Consider the following 19,123-nt stretch of genomic DNA (forward strand, 5'->3'; position numbering starts at 1 on the left):
CTTTGCTGCGTCGCTCTCTCAGCCGTTGAACCTTCTTATTGGTTTCTTCTGCCTGTTCCGCCGAAGCAGTCTTCACATGCTAGGTGAGTAAAGCCCTGGTTCACCAGGGGTCAACAACCCAATGGCTACCCTCACAAGGTTTAGCTGGCCTGTTGAAGCCATAGCCCGGGGTGTGGCCACTGCCACATGCTACCAGCTACTGGGAGCCACAAGTGAGAGCTGGGTGTCAGGTGGGGGTCAGAGGCTAGAGAGCTGCCCTAGGAGGGTACGACAAGCCCTCCATACCAGAGATACTACCCCTCCCTGAGCACCCCATACACCAAATTTTATACATATGCATATATCTATATCTATATCATTTTTACTGTTTGCTTAGTATATGATAGTAAAGGTATGATTTTTCTCTTGAGGATTGACTGCTTTAAACGCATCACAGAGAGAGAGAGAGAGAGAGAGAGAGAGAGAGAGAGAGAGAGACAGACAGACAGACAGACAGACAGACAGAGACAGAGAAAAAGATACAGAGAGACAGAGACAGAGAGTCAGAGAGACAGAGATACAGAGAGAGCAGACTACTATCACTATTGTGTTACTGGATATGTCTTATTGAATTCAGGTATTTCTTTTATAAATTTGGATACTAAGGCTGTTGAAGCATATCAGTTTCCTACTGATATTGCTTTTCTGTTTATGCTTTTAGCATAATATACTTTACTTGTTTGTCTTATTTATTTTTATCTATTTATTTCTTTGCCTTCAGTTTTGGCATGTTGGCACCTACTGAGATTTGTATATTATTTTTGATGCTTATCATTTTTCTTCATTTCCCTTCATTGCATTTTATATCTTTGACTTTTAAATGTGTTTTGTGAAAATAACAGATGGCAGGGTTTTAGTTTCTTATCCAATTTGTCATTTTTTTCATTTTATTGGATTGTTTAATCCATTCACATTTAAAGTTATAAGAGTTAAATTTACATTTTCTTCCACCTGTCTCTAATTTTTTTTTTCAAAATATAGTTCAATTTTCTTTCTATTCAATTATGGTCCTAGTTCTAATTCTGACTTGTAAAAAAAAAAACTGTTCAGTTGTGGGAATTGGGAGAAATTTTTTTTTGGTAGATATAGATATTTATTTTTACTTTTAAAAATTAATTTATTTAGTCATTTTAGAATATTATTTCTTTTTTTAAACATTATTTTATTCGGTCATGTTCACACATTATTCATTAGAAATAAAGATCATTTTCTTTACCTAACCCCCCACTCCCACCACCCTTCACATTGTCGATGCATGATTCCTCTGGGTATCACATGTGTCTTTGATCCAATCTCATTTCCATGTTATTGGTTTTTGCATTAGATTGTTCATTTTGAGTCTTTCCTCCATCATATCCCCTCCACCCCTGTAGTCAAGTGGTTGCCTTTCCTCCATGTTTTTACTTCCACCATTTGTCCTCTGCTTGAGGGTAGTGGTTTTTTTTCTCCTTCATCCCTGCAGGTTGCTCAGGGACATTACTTTGACACTAATGGAGAAGTCCATTATGTTCGATTTTAGCACAGTGTATCAGTCTCTCTGTACAATGTTCTCCTGGCTCTGCTAATTTTGCTCTGCATCACTTCCTGGAGGTCATTCCAGTCTCCATGGAATTCCTCCACTTTATTATTCCTTTTAACCCAATAGTATTCCATCACCAACATATACCATAATTTGTTTAGCCATTCCCCAATTGAAGGGCATCCCCTCATTTTCCAATTTTTGGCCACCACAAAGAGTGCAGCTATGAATATTCTTGTACATGTCTTTTTCCTTATTATCTCTTTGGGGGTACAAAACCAGCAGTGCTATGGCTGGATCAAAGGGCAGACAGTCTTTTAGTGCCCTTTGGACATAGTTCCAAATTACCCTCCAGAATGGTTGGATTCATTCACAACTCCACCAGCAATGAATTAATGTCCCAACTTTGCCACATCCCCTCCAACATTCATTACTTTATTTTGCTGTCATGTTAGCCAATCTGCTAGGTGTGAGGTGATACCTCAGAGTTGTTTTGATTTGCATCTCTCTGATTATAAGAGATTTAGAACACTTCTTCATGTGCTTGTTAATAGTTTTGATTTCTTTATCTGAGAACTGCCTATCCATGTCCCTTGCCCATTTATCAATTGGAGAATGGCTTGATTTTTTGTACAATTGATTTAGCTCTTTATAAATCTGAGTAATTAGACTTTTGTCAGAGATTTTTGTTATGAAGATTGACCCCAAATTTCTTGCTTCCCTTCTAATTTTGGTTGCATTGCTTTTGTTTGTACAAAAAACTTTTTAATTTGATGTAATCAAAATTATTTATTTTATATTTTGTGACTCTTTCTATGCCTTGCTCTGTTTTAAAGTCTTTCCTTTCCCAAAGGTCTGACATGTACATTATTCTGTGTTCAACTAATTTACTTATAGTTTCCTTCTTTATGTTCAAGTCATTCACCATTCTGAGTTTATCTTGATGTAGGGTGTGAGGTGTTGATCCAAATCTAATCTCTCTCATACTGTCTTCCAGTTTCCCCAGCAGTTTTTGTCAAATAGTAGAGTTTTATCCCAAAAGCTGGGATCTTTGGTTTTGTCATAGACTGTCTTGCTGAAGTCACTTACCCCAAGTCTATTCCATTGATCCTCCTTTCCATCTCTTAGCCAGTACCAAATTATATTGATGACCACTGCTTTATAATATAGTTTGAGATCTGGGACTGCAAGGCCACCTTCCTTTGTATTTTTTTTTCATTATTTCCCTGGATATCCTTGATCCTCTGTTATTCCAAATGAACTTTGTTATGGTTTGTTTCTAAATCAGTAAAGAAATTTTTTGGGAGTTCAATGGGTATGGCACTAAATAGATAAATAAGTTTGGGTAGGATGTTCATTTTTATTATATTGGCTTGTCCTACCCATGAGCAGTTAATGTTTTTCCAAGTGCTCAGGTCTAATTTTAGTTGTGTGGAGAGTGTTTTGTAGTTGTCTTCATATAATTCCTGTGTTTGTCTCAGAAGATAAATTCCTAAGAATTTTATATTGTCTAAGGTGATTTTGAATGGAATTTCTCTTTCTTATTCCTGCTGCTGAGATGTGTTGGAGATATATAAAAATGCTGATGACTTATGTGGGTTTATTTTGTATCCTGCAAGTTGGCTAAAGTTGCTGATTATTTTGAATAGCTTTTTTGTTGATTCTCTAGGATTCGTTAAGTAGACCATCATATCATCTGCAAAGAGTGATAACTTGGTCTCCTCATTGCCTATTTTAATGCCATTGATTGCTTTTTCTCCTCTAATTTATATTGCTAGTGTTTCTAGTACAATGTTAAACAATAGAGGTGATAATGGACATCCTTGTTTCACTCCTGATAATTAGGAATGCATCTAGTTTATCTCCATTGCAGATGAGGTTAGCTGATGGTTTTAGATATATACTGTTTATTATTATGGAAAGACCCTTCTATTCCTATGCTTTCTAGTGTTTTTAATAGGAATGGGTGTTGTATTTTATCAAAGGCTTTTTCTGCATCTATTGAGATAATCATGTGATTCTTGTTGGTTTGCTTGTTGATATGGTCAATTATGTGGATGGTTTCCCTAATATTGAACCAGTCCTGCATTCCTGGTATAAATCCTGCTTGAACATAGTGAATGATCCTCCTGATCACTTGCTGAAGTCTTTTTGCTAGTATCCTGTTTAAGATTTTTGCATCTATGTTCATTAGGGAGATTGGTCTGTAGTTTTCTTTCTCTGTTTTTGACCTGCCTGGTTTTGGAATCAGTACCATGTTTGTGTCGTAAAAGGAGTTTGGTAGAACTCCCTCTTTGCTTATTATGTCAAATAGTTTGTATAGTATTGAGATTAGCTGTTCTTTGAATGTTTGATAGAATTAACTTGTGTATCCATCAGACCCTGGGGATTTTTTCTTAGATAGTTCTTTGATGGCCTGTTGGATTTCTTTTCCTGATATGGGTTTATCTAAGAATTCTGTTTCTTCTTCTGTTAGTCTTGGTAATTTATATTTCTGTAAATATTCAACCATCTCACCTAGATTGGCATATTTATTTCCATATAATTGGGCAAAGAAGTTTTTAATGATTGCCTTAATTTTCTCTTCATTGGAGGTGAGGTCCCCCTCATTGGAGGTGATACTGTTAATTTGCTTTTCTTCTCTCATTTTCTTAATTAGATTGACCAGTACTTTGTCAATTTTGTTTCTTTTTTCAAAGTACCAGCTTCTTGTCTTATTTATTAGTTCAATAGTTCTATCACTTTCAATTTTATTAATTTCTCCCTTAATTTTTAGGATTTCTAATTTGGTATTCTTCTTGGGATTTGTAATTTGTTTGCTTTCAAGTTTTTTTTTATTTGCATGTCCAATTCATTGATCTCTGCCCTCCCTAATTTTTTAATATATGCACTCAGGGGTATGAATTTTCCTCTGAGTACTGCCTTGGCTGCATCCCATAAGGTTTGAAAGGATGTCTCATTATTGTCATTTTCTTCAGTGAAATTATTAATTGTTTCTATGATTTGTTCTGTAACTAACTGATTTTGGAGCATCATATTATTTAATTTCCAACTGATTTTTTATTTTGCTCCTCATGTACCCTTACTGATCATTATTTTTATTGCCTTATGATCTGAAAAGGTTGTATTAATTATTTCTGCTTTTCTGTATTTGTATGCTATGTTTTTATAACCTAGTGTATGGTCAGTCTTTGTGAATGTACCAAGTGCTGCTGAAAAGAAGGTGTATTCTTTTTTGTCCCTATTTATTTTTCTACATATATCTATTAACTCTAATTTTTCTAAGATTTCATTCACCTCTTTTACCTCTTTTTAATTTGATTTATCTAAATTTGATAGTGTTTGGTTTAGATCTCCCACTAGTATAGTTTTATTATATATTTCCTCCTACAATTCTACTAGTTCCTCCATTATAAATTTGGGTGCTATACCATTTGGTGTATACATGTTTATTAGTGAAATTTCCTCATTGTCTATACTCCCTTTTATCAGGATGTATTTACCTTCTCTGTCCCTTTTAATCAGGTATATTTTTGCTTTGGCTTTGTCAGATATCATGATTGCAACTCCTGCCTTCTTTCTATTAGTTGAGGCCCAATAGGTCTTACTCCAACCTTTAATTCTGTCCTTGTGAGTATCTACCCACCTATTGTGAGTTTCTTGAAGACAAAAAATGGTAGGGTTTTGGATTCTAATCCATTCTGCTATTTGTCTATGTTTTATGGGTGAGTTCATCCCATTCATGTTCAATGTTATGATTGTCATTTCTGAATTCTCCAGCATTTTGATATCTTACCATGATTCTGACCTTTCTTCTTTTGCTATAACCTTTTAAACCAGTGGTTTATTTTATATCAGTCTCCCTAGACCCCTCCCTTGTTATGCTTCTCTTTCTGGCCCCTTCCTTTTTGTTCCCTTCCCCTCCCCCCTCTTTTTCCCTCCCTTTTTGTACTCCATCCCCTCAGGACCCTTTTGTTTCCCCTCTCCCTTACCCTGTTGGATAAGATAGAATTCAAGATCCTAATGGATATAGATGCTCTTCCCTCTCAGAGTTGATTTCACTGATAGTAAGGTTAGAGTAATACCAATTAGCCCTCTTTTCCTCTCCTTCTTATAAGAGAATTTTTCCCCTCCCCTTCCTGTGTGTATCTTTGTATGACAAAGATTATTCTATTTATTTCTTTTTCTATTTCTTGAAGTATATCTTAATACCATCATTGATTCCCCCCTCCCTTTTTCTTTCTTTTTTGTTTTTTCCCCTCCAAATCATGTTAATGCCCCAATCTTTCCCTATGAGTGATTCTTCTGATTAATCTATTATTGCATACAATTTTTGAAAGTTACACATAACATTTCCCCCTTATGTTAGTATATATAATTTGATCTAATTGTAGCGCTTATAGAAGAGAGTATGGATGAAAGAAAAAAAAAACTTTTCTCCTTTTCGCTTTCTTTCATATTTACCTTTTCATGTTTCTCTTTTTCTTTGTGTTTGGATGTCAAACTTTCCACTGAGTTCTAGTCTTTTCTTTACAAATACTTGGAAATCTTCTATTTTGTTGAATGCCCATACTTTCCCCTGGAAGTATATAGTGAGTTTTGATGGATAGGTGATTCTTGGATGAAGACCCAGTTCTCTTGCCTTTCTAAATATTGTGTTCCAAGCTTTGCAATCTGTTAGCTTGGCTGCCACTATGTCATGCGTAATCCTTATTGGTGCTCCTCTGTGTCTGAAGTTCCTCTTTTTTAGCTTCTTGTAAGATTTTTTCCTTATCTTGGAAGCTCATGAATTTGGCGATTACATTTCTGGTGGTTCTCTTTTGGGGATTTATTATAGAGGGTGTTCTATGAACCCTTTCTATTTCTATTTTGCCACCTTGTTTGAGAATATCAGGGCAATTCTCTTTGATGAATTCTTGTAGTATGGCATTGATATTTTCGTTAATCTCTGGTTTTTCAGGTACACCAATGATTCTCAAATTGTGTCTCCTTCCCCTGTTTTCCTTGTCTGTGTCCTTGTCAATGAGATATTTTGTGTTTTCTTCTAATTCATTAATATTTTGACTTTGCTTTATTAATTCTTGCTGTTTTGCAAGATTTTTGGTTTCCAGTTGCTCAATTCTGATCCTTAAGGCCTGGTTTTCTGCTTTAATCTTTTGGCATTAAGCTGAAATATTTTGGTTCTCTAATATAATTTGTTGGTTTTCTTTTTGAACCATTTCCCACTTCTCTTTCCATAGGGCTTCCATCTTTCTCTTGATATTCTCCATTTGAGACTCTTCCAGGGATTGTAGACAATTTTTTTTTGTTTTTTGTTTTTTTCAGTTTTGCCTTTGTTTGAGTTTCATCCAGCATTTCCTCTGTAACTTCTGTTTTTCTTCCATAAAAATTTTTGTGGGTGACAGCTTTCTTTTTTGATCTCCTGATGGAATTTTGAGTCTCCTGTGCACAGTTAGCCATTTTTTTCTGGATGTTTTCAGTTCTCTCTTTAGTCTGAAACCAGAGTCTGCTGAGCAGGTTTTTTGTGTATGTTAATGAGCAGGCTCTAGATTTTCCTCAGTCCTTTGCAACTTTTCTCAGTACCTTCCTCCAGGGGGCATTCAGTATCTGTGCTCTCTTGCCTACCTGTTTTTCTGGTTTAGCTACTTTTGGGGGTGGGTCCCCTGCAGACCTAGTCAATTCCCAAGGACCCCCCAAAATGCTCTCTGTTCATTCCAGAGGCACTCCTGTCTCACTCCCTGGCTCTGGTGGGCGCTCTGGTTCTGGACACCTGAAGTCTGAACTCTCTCACATCTTGAGTTTTTCTGCCTAGCTCCCTTCAGTGGGGAGGTACCCTGCTTTCCTAGTCAGCTCCCAAGGGTGCAGAAGTTCCCTCTCATTTGTCTTGGCATGCTCTGGACCTGGCTCTGGCCCTATTGGTGGGGGTGGGTCAGGGTCAATCTGCCAACCCTTTCCCCCTCTTATAGGCTGATAAAGCCCCAACCCCACACACCTTCACTGCTGAGCCCCTCTCTACAGCTCCTCCACTCCTCTGATAAAGATTCTTAAGGTCTTTTGGGGTGATCCTTATTATTGTATGTTGGTGTATGTCGGGGAGGGTGAGTAAGCCACATTTATCTGACTGCCATGCTTATCCGGAAGTCCCAGGAGAAATTCTTATTTTTATTGTTTGAACCTTGCCCTGTATAACTGGGGAAATGGATTACCTCTGCCTGCTGTTTTAGAGAACCTTAACTAAGGACCCTGTTTGAGTTGACCAGAACCTTAGTCAGAGACAAAGAATGATGTAAAGATTTTTTCTCAAAACTACACACCTCAAGCAACCCATGTGTTTCATCTGAAGATAGAACATGTGTTAATCCATTAGTTACTTTTTCTATTTTCAACCTTGAAAAACAAAGTAGTTACAAAGAACAGATCTTTAATCAGGACAAGAGACAATGCTCTGATGGGCTACTACACAGAGCCAAAGCTCTTGGACTTTGGGAACAATGTCTTTGGGGAAATGTATCTCCAAATGAGATTTTCCAATTGACTGAAGAACTTGGGGTCTTATAGGACAGGAAAGTTCAATTGATTGACTTTATAATGGACACAAGGGAAGGAAAAGTTCAGACAGGTCTGGACTTACCTGGGAGAGGCCTCTAATACATTGGGAAAAACTTCTAAGACAAAAAGTGTACTTAAGATTTGATTATATCTACTAATACTATCTAAGCTGAGATCATCACCTTTTTAGAGTGGTAAGGGCTAGGCAATGGGGGTCAAGTGACTTTCCCAGGGTCACACAGCTGGGAAGTGACTGAGGCCAGATTTGAACCTAGGACCTCCCATTTCTAGGCCTGGCTCTCAATCCACTGAGCCACCCAGCTGCCCCCGAGATCATCAACTTTTAAGGTTTATTGTTCAATCTAAGACAAGGTAAATCTGAGACTTAAGGCATGTTTCCAAAGGACAGGGACAAAAAAACTATAAACAAAGTTCTCACCATGTTCCTTTGATTATTTATAGGCATTTGAGGGTTGTGGAATGACTTCTCTGAATTCAGAAAGTTTTTCCTGTTTACTCTTTTCTTACAAAGTTGGAATATCCATAATCTTTCCTCCAACTAGAAATCTGATTACCTAATGCTGTATTGTTTCATTTTTTAATTAATTACCCTTACTCAAATAATTGTTTTTAATGAATAAAAATCTGTCTTCTGTATTTGTGTGAGGTCCACCTCTTAACTGAAGACGGTGCATGGTCGTGATTTGTTAAGCAATTGGCATGCTTTTTTGTATGTGGTAGATTCTTATATTTTTTTTATTCTTAAAAATATTGTATTTAATTAATCAATTTAGAATAATTTTACATGCTTACATGATTTATGTTTGTTCTCTCCCCTCCTCCAACCCCCCTCCTGTAGCCAACACACAATTCCACTGGGTTTTACATGTGTCACTGATCAAGACCTATTTCCATATTATTAACATTTTCATTAGGATGATCATTTAGAGTCTACATCCCCAATCATATCACCACTGACCCATGTGATCAAACAGTTGTTTTTCTTCTTTGTTTCTACTCCTACAGTTTTTTTCTCTGTATGTGGATAGTGTTCTTTCTCTTCAGTCCCTCAGAAGTGTCCTGGATCATCACATTGTTGCTGGTAGAGAAATCCATTACATTTGATTGTGCCACAGTGTATCTGTATCTCTGTATAATGTTCTCCTGGTTCTGGTTCTTTCACTCTGCATCATTTCCTGGAGGCCATTCCAATTCACATGGAATTCCTCCAGTTCATTATTTCTTCCAGTGCAATAGTATTCCATCACCAACATATACCACAATTTTTTCAGCTATTCCCCAATCGATGGGCAGCCCCTCATTTTCTAGGTTTTTTTTTTTTGCCACCACAATTGGCACAGCTATAAATATTTTTGTACAATTCTTTTTCCTTATTATCTCTTTGGGTTATAAATCCAGCAGTGGAATGGTTGGATCAAAGGGCCATGCCTTTCTTTATAAACTGATATACTCAAGAAGATTAAACCATTGTTTCCTCAGTGATTTCCAATTTCAACTGCTACAAATTCAAGGGATTCCCCTTGAAGTTCTTTCTGCCACTACCTTCATGGACTTTACCCATGGATTCTCCTGTTTCATTTTGTCTCATTACACCAGAACAGTATGCCCTGCCCTCTGATAATGGTTACCTTGTGAATTTGATTTCAAAGAGTTTTAGACTCCTCTACTCTGCTTAATTCACGGTATATCAGTGTGTGTGTTTGACCTAACTGCTTTTAAGTGGTCAGCAATAGCACCTGCAAAATGCTAAGCTCTTTCTCTCAATTTTGGTAGAGTATTGGGCCACTCCTCACATACAAGATGGTATGGCCTGGTGTCCTGACCCTCTCCCTCTGTTCTTTAGCCTTCTGTCTAGCAATGATAATTTAGAATCTATTTTCACTAGCATAGGGATTGAAAGCTTTGTGATTTTGTTATTTCTGGGTTACATGCCCAAGTAGGCTTTTGCTCATGAGAGAGTAGAACCTACGAGGTTTTCAAGACTGGAGCAAGCTTTCACAACTTGGAGCCAAAGTTCTATGACACTGGAAAGAGCAATGGAAAAAAACAGGGTATACAGGTGAGTTCTTTTACAAGTCTGTATTGTCCTGTATTGTATCATTATGTCTAATAGAGTAACCTTAATGCTAGTAGAATGAGTGGTGAAGAAAGGGTACTGAGTGAACTCAGAACTTAATTCTCCCTCTAAACTTCTTTTGGATTCTAGGTCTCTTATATTATGGACAAATTAAGTTGCTTCATATTTTTTTTTTACATAATGTCTGCTTTGGAGAGGTTTAAGAGATTGTTAGATTTAGAGAAAATATCTATTATATCATTTTGTCATTCAAATAATCCAGAGACTCCTGTTTTTAGGGAGTCCATTGATGCCTTATTAATTTTATTTTTCTAATATATCACTATTTAAATATCCTATTCCCTGTTCTGTTTATCTAGAAAACTGATATATTCTTAAACATTTATCATTTCATTTAGATTATGAGTTTTATTGCCATGTATTTAGATAGAATATATTTGATTTCATCTTTGACACTGGCAATTTATTTTCCTTTGTTAAAAATCAAATGAGCCTATTTTTCTCCTTTAAATAAACAAAACAGCTTCTTATCATATATATTAGTTCAGAGTTGTATTGTTCTACTTTTTAACATTTGTTTTATTTCATTTGATTTTTAAGACTTTGTTTTTGTGTTTAAGTAGGAGGAATTAATTTGATAGTTTTCCATTTTTTAAAAATATCATTCCAAATTGAGGGATCTTTCTCTTTTTTAATAGTAAAAGCACTTAGAGATATATAACATTTTCCATAAACAATATCTGGCTTCATCACACAAATGTTGGTATGTTATTTCTTTATTGTCTTTACATTAAAGAAATTATTATTTCTATGATTTGTTCTTTTAATCTCATCTATTCTTTAGAATTGTTATTTAGTTTCCAATTTATTTTTAATCTTTATTTCAAAGTTCAAATATCAGATATAATTATTATCATGTTATGATTTCAAAAATATACTTAGTATTTCTGCTTTTTTATGTTTCTTGGTGAGATTTTTATATTCTAATTCATGATCAAGTTTTTAAGTTTCCATGCACAACTGGGAAATAAAGACATTCATTCAGTATTCTCCAGATTTGCATAAGATCTAATGTTTCTAGAATTCTATTTAGCTTTTTACCTTTGTACTTGCTAAATTTTGGTTAGATTTATATAAGTTTTGTATGGAGGGAGGAAAATTGAACTTCCATACCATTATAATATTATCATTTCTTTCCATAACTTACTTAACTTTTCTTCTAAAAATTTTAAATGTTCTGCTATTTGATGCATTCATGTTCAATATTAATAGTAATACATTGTCTATAGTACCTCTTAGGGAAATGTAGTTTTCCTCTTTATTTCTTTTAATTATCATTTTCCTTTTTTTTTCTTTTTCTAAGATCATGATTTCCCCCTGCTTATTTTATTTCAGCTGAATCATAATAGATTTTGCTACAGACTCTTAATTTAATGTTATGTATCTTTTTAAAGTGTATTTCTTGTGAGCAAAATATTATTCTGAACTGATAAAACTATTCTAGAGAGCAATTTAGAAATGGGCCATGAACCTGTACATATCTTTTGACCTAAAAACACTACTATTACTAGGTTTATACATCAAAGAGATCAAATACAGGGAAAGGGGGCTGCTGGGTGGCTCAATGGAATGAGAGCCAGGCCTAGAGATGGGAGGTACTGGGTTCAAACCTGGCCTCAGACACTTCCTAGCTGTGTGATTCTGGGAAAATCTCTTAACCCCCATTGCCTAGCCCTTACTTCTCTTCTGCCTTAGAACCAATCACAGTAATGATTCTAAGACTGAAGGTAAGAATTTTTTAAAAAGTCAGGGAAAAAGAATCTACTTATACAAAATTATTTATAGCAGCTCTTCTTGTAGTGATGAAGAACAGAAAACTGTAGGGTTATCCATAAATTGAAAAATGGAGGAATTAGTTGTGGTATATGATAATGAATTATGATCTATGATTATAATGAATTACTATTCTGCTTTAAGAAATGATGAACAAGATAATCACAAAATTACCTGGAAAGACTTATATGAAGTGATGCAAAGTAAAATGAGCAGAACCAGGTAAACATGCTATACAGTAACAGCAATCATATATAATGATTAATTGTAAATGACTTAAGTATTTTCAGTAATGCAAGAATCCAGGAAAGTTCCAAGAGACTCATGAAGAAAAAGGCTATCCACAACCATAGAAAAAACTGATGGAATATGAATGCAGATGGAAGCAAACCATTCTTTGCCTTATTTTCTCCATGAATTCTTCTCTAGAGTAAGCAATATGTGTCTTGGAAAAACCTCTTAAGCAATAAATATAATAACAAGAACAAAACATAATGTTGGATTTTGTTTTCCAATCCATTCTGCTATATACTCTTCCAGATATGGGCAAGTTCCTCTGCTTCACATTCACAATAATGATTTGTTATTATGTATTTTCCTTCATCTTTTTCTCTTATATTTATCCTTCCCTTATTACCCAGTATCCTTTTAACATATATTTCCCCCCAGATTACAGTCAATACAACTTGTAATGCTTATTTTGAGGCATTTTGCAATTCATATTCTTTCCCTTTCTTATCCCTACCCTCTTGCTAAGAAAGCAGGTAATATGGTATGGGCCTGTACATATGTTTTTATGTAATATATATTTCTATGTTTGTCATGTTGTGAAATATGACACATATTGCTTACACTAGAGAAAAATTGATCTAGCAAATTAAGTAAAGAATGTTACATTTCAGCGTGCATTTAAATTCTGTTCCTTTTTTGGTGGTAGATATCCTTTTATCTCATGAGTTCCTGGAGTTGTCATGGATCATTGCTTGTTGATAGCCTTTTCTCTTCTTGGAGTCTATTTTTACCACTGCTTCCTTAACTTATTCATTGCCTCCTTTACATATTTACCCATTCTATTTACCCCTTTTACTTCTCTGTTGGGTGAGAAGAGTTTCTGTATCCAAAAGTTTGTTTTTATGTCAGTGCTAGTTCAAGAATCTTCTTGGTTCTCTTTCTTCTTGATTTTTCTTACCTTGTTTTGTCTCAGTTCCCCTGCTATCCCTGGGTGCTGAAATGCTCCTTACTACTGCCTCCATGTACATTTAGGAAAACCGCAACCCGATGTTCATAGGCATTCTCTATTTTTTCAAACTTCTCTATGCTAGAAAAAATATCTGTTACTTTGTTCTGACTTTGTCATTCAGGTTTTATCTAGTGTTTTTTTTTTCCCTATGTTGTATATGTTGGGGAGTTGAAGCAAAAATGCTTCATTCCATCATCTTAATCCTACCCCCCAAAGTATATCTAGATATATTATAGTGATATTTCTTTCTTTCAAACTTATTACAAATATGTATTTGTTCTAAAATTATATCAAATATAAATTTTAACATGATCATACAAAGTGAGCCATTCTATAGCACTGATGGCAAATCTTTTAGAGTGATGAGTGATATGAGAAATGTCCTCAGGTGTACATGAAGAGGGGGAAGGGAACAGCCCAGCCCCACATACCTATGGCTTTCTAGAATGATCTCTGGAAAACTCTGTGCTAGGGAAATGACCCACATACCCATAGATAAGACTCTGGGTTCCCCCTCTGGCATGTGTGCCATACGTTCACCACCACTTTTCAATAGACTCACAGAATCTAAGAGTTCAAACTCTACCTATGTAATACATCCCATGCCTAAACAAGAATCCCTAAAAATCACACTTTTCAATCATAGCTTAAATATTTCCATTTAGGTGGGACATACTATTTCTCAAAGAAAACCATGAAATATTTGCTTAACTTTAGTATTAATAATATTTTTCACATAAAGTATATTGTATAGAAATGTCTCATTATAATTTCCATTGATTGTTCCTGTTTCTATCCTCTTAAGTAAGTAATCTTTCTTTCACATGAAAGGCCTTAAATACTATAGCTATCATGTCTCTCTGACATTTCTCTTTTCAAGACAAATATATCTAGTTTCCTCAAACCGTTTTCTTACCCCTATGGCTGAGAACATTTCCCTACATGAAATATGATGAAGAAATAGTATAATAGTAGAACTAAAACGTCCCTTGATTTCTACCTCTCAATGAAGCCCAAAACAGCAGTAATTTTGGGATTGTGACATATTATTAACTCATATTGATTAACTAATCCTCATGCATGAATCTTTTTTAATATGAACTAATTCCTATCCATGCTTCCTCCAACCTGTATATTTGAAATTGATTTTAAAAAACAGGAATCTAAAATATAAAATTTTTTGTTCATCCTAATTGTATTTTAGTAGATTTAGTATATAATTTTAGCCTGTAAGAATTTTCTAGATTTTGACTTTAACCCAATGTGTTCTCATATGCCTCCAAACTTCATATAACCTAGAGTCTTGACAAGTATGTCACCTGGAGCTTTGTGAAATCCATTGGTAAAACTACTGAATCCTCAGATATGTCCCTGGGTTGAAATTTCTCTCCAGGGTAACATCAGCACACTGTTGACTTATATTCTCGGTCTAGTCATTGAAGTAATTTCAAACTCAAATACCTACTAAATTCAGCCTGAGTTTTCACTATCAAAAAAGATACTTGTAAACATCTGAAGAGTCAGTGCCCAAAAGATAGTAACATAGGCACTGAATGAATGCTTATTCCTCCCCCCCCCCTGTTTTATATCATTCCATTCATGATATGAGGGACTTTATCAAATTCTTTACTAAAATTAGAAAGTATCCTATTTATACCATTGCCTGCAATGGCCCATTCATTTTGTAATAAAAGGGAAATAAGATTAGTCAATTATACCCTATACTTCATGAAGCCATGGTACTTTCCAGTGATCACTGTTCCCTTTCCCTTAATAAAATGTTCTTGATCTTTTTACAGATATAGAAATAAAAATCTCTAGTTTGTACATGTCTGTCTTCCTTTTTTCAAAAAATAAATATGAATACCACAGTGGACAGAGTACAGAGCCTGCAATTAAGAAGAAAAATTCAATTCCCAGTTTAGTCATGGTCTAGCAGTGTGACTCTGAGTAAATCACTTCTCTTCTGTTTTGCTCAGTTTCATCAACAATAAAATGAGCCTAAATATTGCACCCAATTCCAAGGGTTATCAGGAGGAACAAAATATTAATATTTAGCAAACTTTTAGAATGATATCTGAAACATTAGGACCTAAATAATCCTTGTTTTTTTTTTCCTTCCTTTCAATGATTAGGGCTCAAGGGACAATACCAAGATGTCAGAGTAGAAGCAGTGAAAGCTCAAATCTCTCAAATCCTCTCCAACCACCCTTAAAATAAGGCTTCAAAATGCATACTGTAGTATGTGGAAAACAACATGAAATATAGGCAAAAAGGGTCCAGGTCACTGGGGAGGAGGAGAGAGCAAAGCCCCACCAAGGATGACCAGTGCAGGCCAACAACATGCCCCCTACATCTATGGTTCTAAGTTCTAAACCTGGCCTCAAGCCAACATCAGGACCCAGAGACCTTGCCTAAGCCAACAGCAGTGCAATCACCTCACCTTTTAAAGTTCCAAGCCTGCAGTGAGGCCCCAAGACCTAGTGCAGAATAACTTGTGGTGTGCCTGGTTGGAGCAGGTCCAAAAGGAGACTCTGATCCCTAGAAGCAGCCCAAACTAAGACCCCAAGTTTGAAAACAAGGATGTAAGCAAAGCATATAATGTTTGCAAGCTCAAGGGAAGGACCAGATCCCCAGCCCAAGCCTGCAATGAAGACCTGAACCCCAGCACAGGGCAGTTAGTAGAGTACCCTTGGTCTTTGTAAGCCCAGAGCTAGATTCAGAATCCATACCCAAGCTCAAGGCAAGGTTAGAAGCCCTAGGGTAAGACAGGTTCACAGTGTGCCTGACCTGATTAAGCCCAGAGTGAGGCCCAAAGCCCATGCCAAAGCCTAAGGTTAGAACCTGAGACTTAACACAGGGGAGCTCACCTTGCTTTGAGCACTATAGTTCTCATAAGTGCCAGGGGGTGATTGAAACAGCAAGGGAAGGAGCATTTCAGAGTTCTCAATCCAGAGGTCATGATAACATTGGAAAAACTAACACTTGTACATACCAAGAAATAAAGCTAAGGGTATCAGCAAGGAACAACTAAAGTTTAAGATAGTACCCATTCTACCTTGAGAACAGAACCTACCTTTAACATACAAGTAAAAACCTAGAAAAGGGCTCAGAAAGTGAGCCAACATCAAAAGAAAAAACCCTAACTTATTGGAATATTTTTCTTCTAAGAAATAAATTTATTCCATGATTACAAAATTTTAAAGCAAAATGTATGAGTATACAAAGACACCAGTTTGCCTCAAACTTACCAGCTTAAAAGAATCCTCATTTTATCAAAATACAAATATTTGTGCTTAAAAAAGAACATATCTGTGCTATATATAATATGCCAACTTCAATTACGAAGCAATGTTCCTAAAAAACAAACTGTGGTTTATTTTAAGTAACAAATATGCAGGACTATGTTATATACATAGTATATAACTATGTATACATAGTATATAACTGTAACATAGCATATAACTATAGATATATAGTACATAATTTACAATATGCCACAGTCAAAATATGTATTTTATTCAATGTATTAGAGATTAAGATAGGACCATGTAAGGTCTAGGATGTATTACATAATCCAATGCAATGTTTTGTCCATTATTTGATAAAATGTAATATTCCTTTAAAGGCTTTTACTCTCAAAAGGCACAGATATTTTAAAATAGGTAATGCAAGGGCATAAATTGGAATTAAAGTTATCCAAATAGTAGTAGTCTCTCAGTGACCGAGAATGACAATTGTCTTTGTGCGTTTTCATCTACGGTGTACCCTCAAATGGCTTTGAAGTCCAAAGGCTGAGGCGCAGAGTTTGTGGCATATGGGGCATGGGACTCCAGTTGTTATGGGAGGTGCAGTTGTGGCCTGGTGTCGACATTCACACACAGTGGCAAGACGTCGACGTTGTTCATCTTCAAAGGTGGTGGCGGCATGGTTAATGTGGGTTCGCCAGCTGCTTCTGACAGAGGCAGCAAGTTCTAGTTGCTTTAGTGTAATGCCAGCCCACTTCAAGTTTGACTTTAGCTGATCCTTGAATCTTTTCTTTGGTCAACCTTGTTTCCTGAGTCCAGCTGACAGTTCACCACAGAATACCTGTCTTGGTATTCGCTGTGGGTCCATGCAGATGATGTGTCCAGACCATCGTAGCTGGGTTTTGAGGACCATTACTTCGATGCTGGTGGAGTTGGCTCTGTTGAGGACTTCCTGATTAGTGATTCATTCCTGCCATCGGATCCTCATGATTAAAGTTATCCAAATACTACAAAATAAACAATGCACATATGAATCAAAAAGATAAGAGAGCAATGGAAACCTGGTCATGCAAAGGAGTTCATGGCACTTGTTTAATTTTTGGTCATTCAGTGGTTGGTTATTAGTATTCAGGACACTATTAGGTACTGGGAATAAAGAAAAGAGTGGAGGGAGATAGAAAGCAGAGGATGGTGAGAAAATGAGTAGATAACTCCTATTTTTCTACAGTTTAATTTATTTGTATAGTCTCTGGAAATAGTAAAAGGGATTAAACAAATGCCCAGGCTTCCATCAAGATTGTGTGAGTTTGGTGAGCTACAGGTTTTGAACAAGTACTTCATCTCAAGAATAGAAAAGTTAACACTGCTTCCTGAGGAAGAAATTTCTGATTCCTGAATAGGCTGCAACTTAGTGTTTTTGATCTTATGTTTTCTACAGTTTTTTAAATTTCAGAAATTATTGAAATATAAATAATGCCTATGTTAAATGGAAATACTTCATTCACAATCTTTATTTTAAAAGTATTTAATACAAAACATGTAAAAAATCCAGATAAACCAAAAATTGAAAATTTTCCCCTTTTAGGCTTTCACAAATCAGTGATCATTTCTCCAATTCTATTTTACTTCAGCTTAAAAAAGTGATAACCCTTCTTTTTTCCAGTCTGATTATAGAGATGCAAGTGTGCCCCAAATGACTTGGAATAAATATAATGAGATGCAAAAGCTGTAGAGCTGAGTGCTTGAAAACATGTTCTATCAGAAAGTCTCAGAAATAAACAAAAGTGAAAATAAGAACTATTGGCATAAATTTGACATTTACTTTTAGTCATCTTTGTCTTTTACTCCATGATTAAGAATGTGTGAGAACTCAATATAATTGAAATGTCCCTTTTTGTCAATAGGTGCTTCTTTATATAGTTCATCTACTTCTTCATCTGTGAATCTATCTCCCATTGTTGTCAGTAATTCTCTCAAGTAATCTTGAATAGTTTTGATAGCTTCTTAATCAAAGCAAGCAAAAGCACTTCTGATGACATCTTCTGGATCAGTTCCATTTAACTTTTCCCCAAACATTGCTAGGAACATGGTAAAATTTATAGGACCTGAAGCTTCATTCATCACGGCATCTAGTTACTCATCAGTTGGATTGTTTCCTAAAGAAGCAAGCATGTCACATAAATATTCCTTGTCAATGAAACTGTCTCTGTTCTTATAAATCATATTGAAGGCCTCTTTGAATTTCTGAATTTTTGATTGATCAAATAGCAAATACATTTGAAGTTGCACACTGAGGACACTTCTTGGTCTTTGCTCTTTTGCTTGGCATATTGACTGATATATCCTTCCGTGGCTGAGAACCCAAGAACAATGGCAATGATAAACAAGTACTGGCTGGTGTGCTTGAAGACAGAGGTGGCTCTCCACCTCATTTGAAATTTTTTTAATATGTCAAAGAAGAGAAAGGCAAAGATTCAGAAAGTAGTGAAAGCAAAGTAACTATATGTAAAATGTTAGATTAAAATTAATATACAATGACTCCAAGTATTATATTTTATAAGATTTATTAATAATCACTTGAAGTAGAAAAAATAAAA

General features: G+C 35.5%; 1 pseudogene; it reads right to left on the reverse strand.

The window, feature by feature from the left end:
- Positions 1–18,184: 18,184 nt before the first annotated feature.
- Positions 18,185–18,864, reverse strand: LOC100022850 (myosin regulatory light chain RLC-A-like; annotated as a pseudogene).
- Between the last annotated feature and the right edge of the window lie 259 nt (positions 18,865–19,123).

This window comes from Monodelphis domestica, chromosome 3 (assembly GCF_027887165.1).
Source record: "Monodelphis domestica isolate mMonDom1 chromosome 3, mMonDom1.pri, whole genome shotgun sequence".
Lineage (NCBI taxonomy): Eukaryota > Metazoa > Chordata > Mammalia > Didelphimorphia > Didelphidae > Monodelphis > Monodelphis domestica.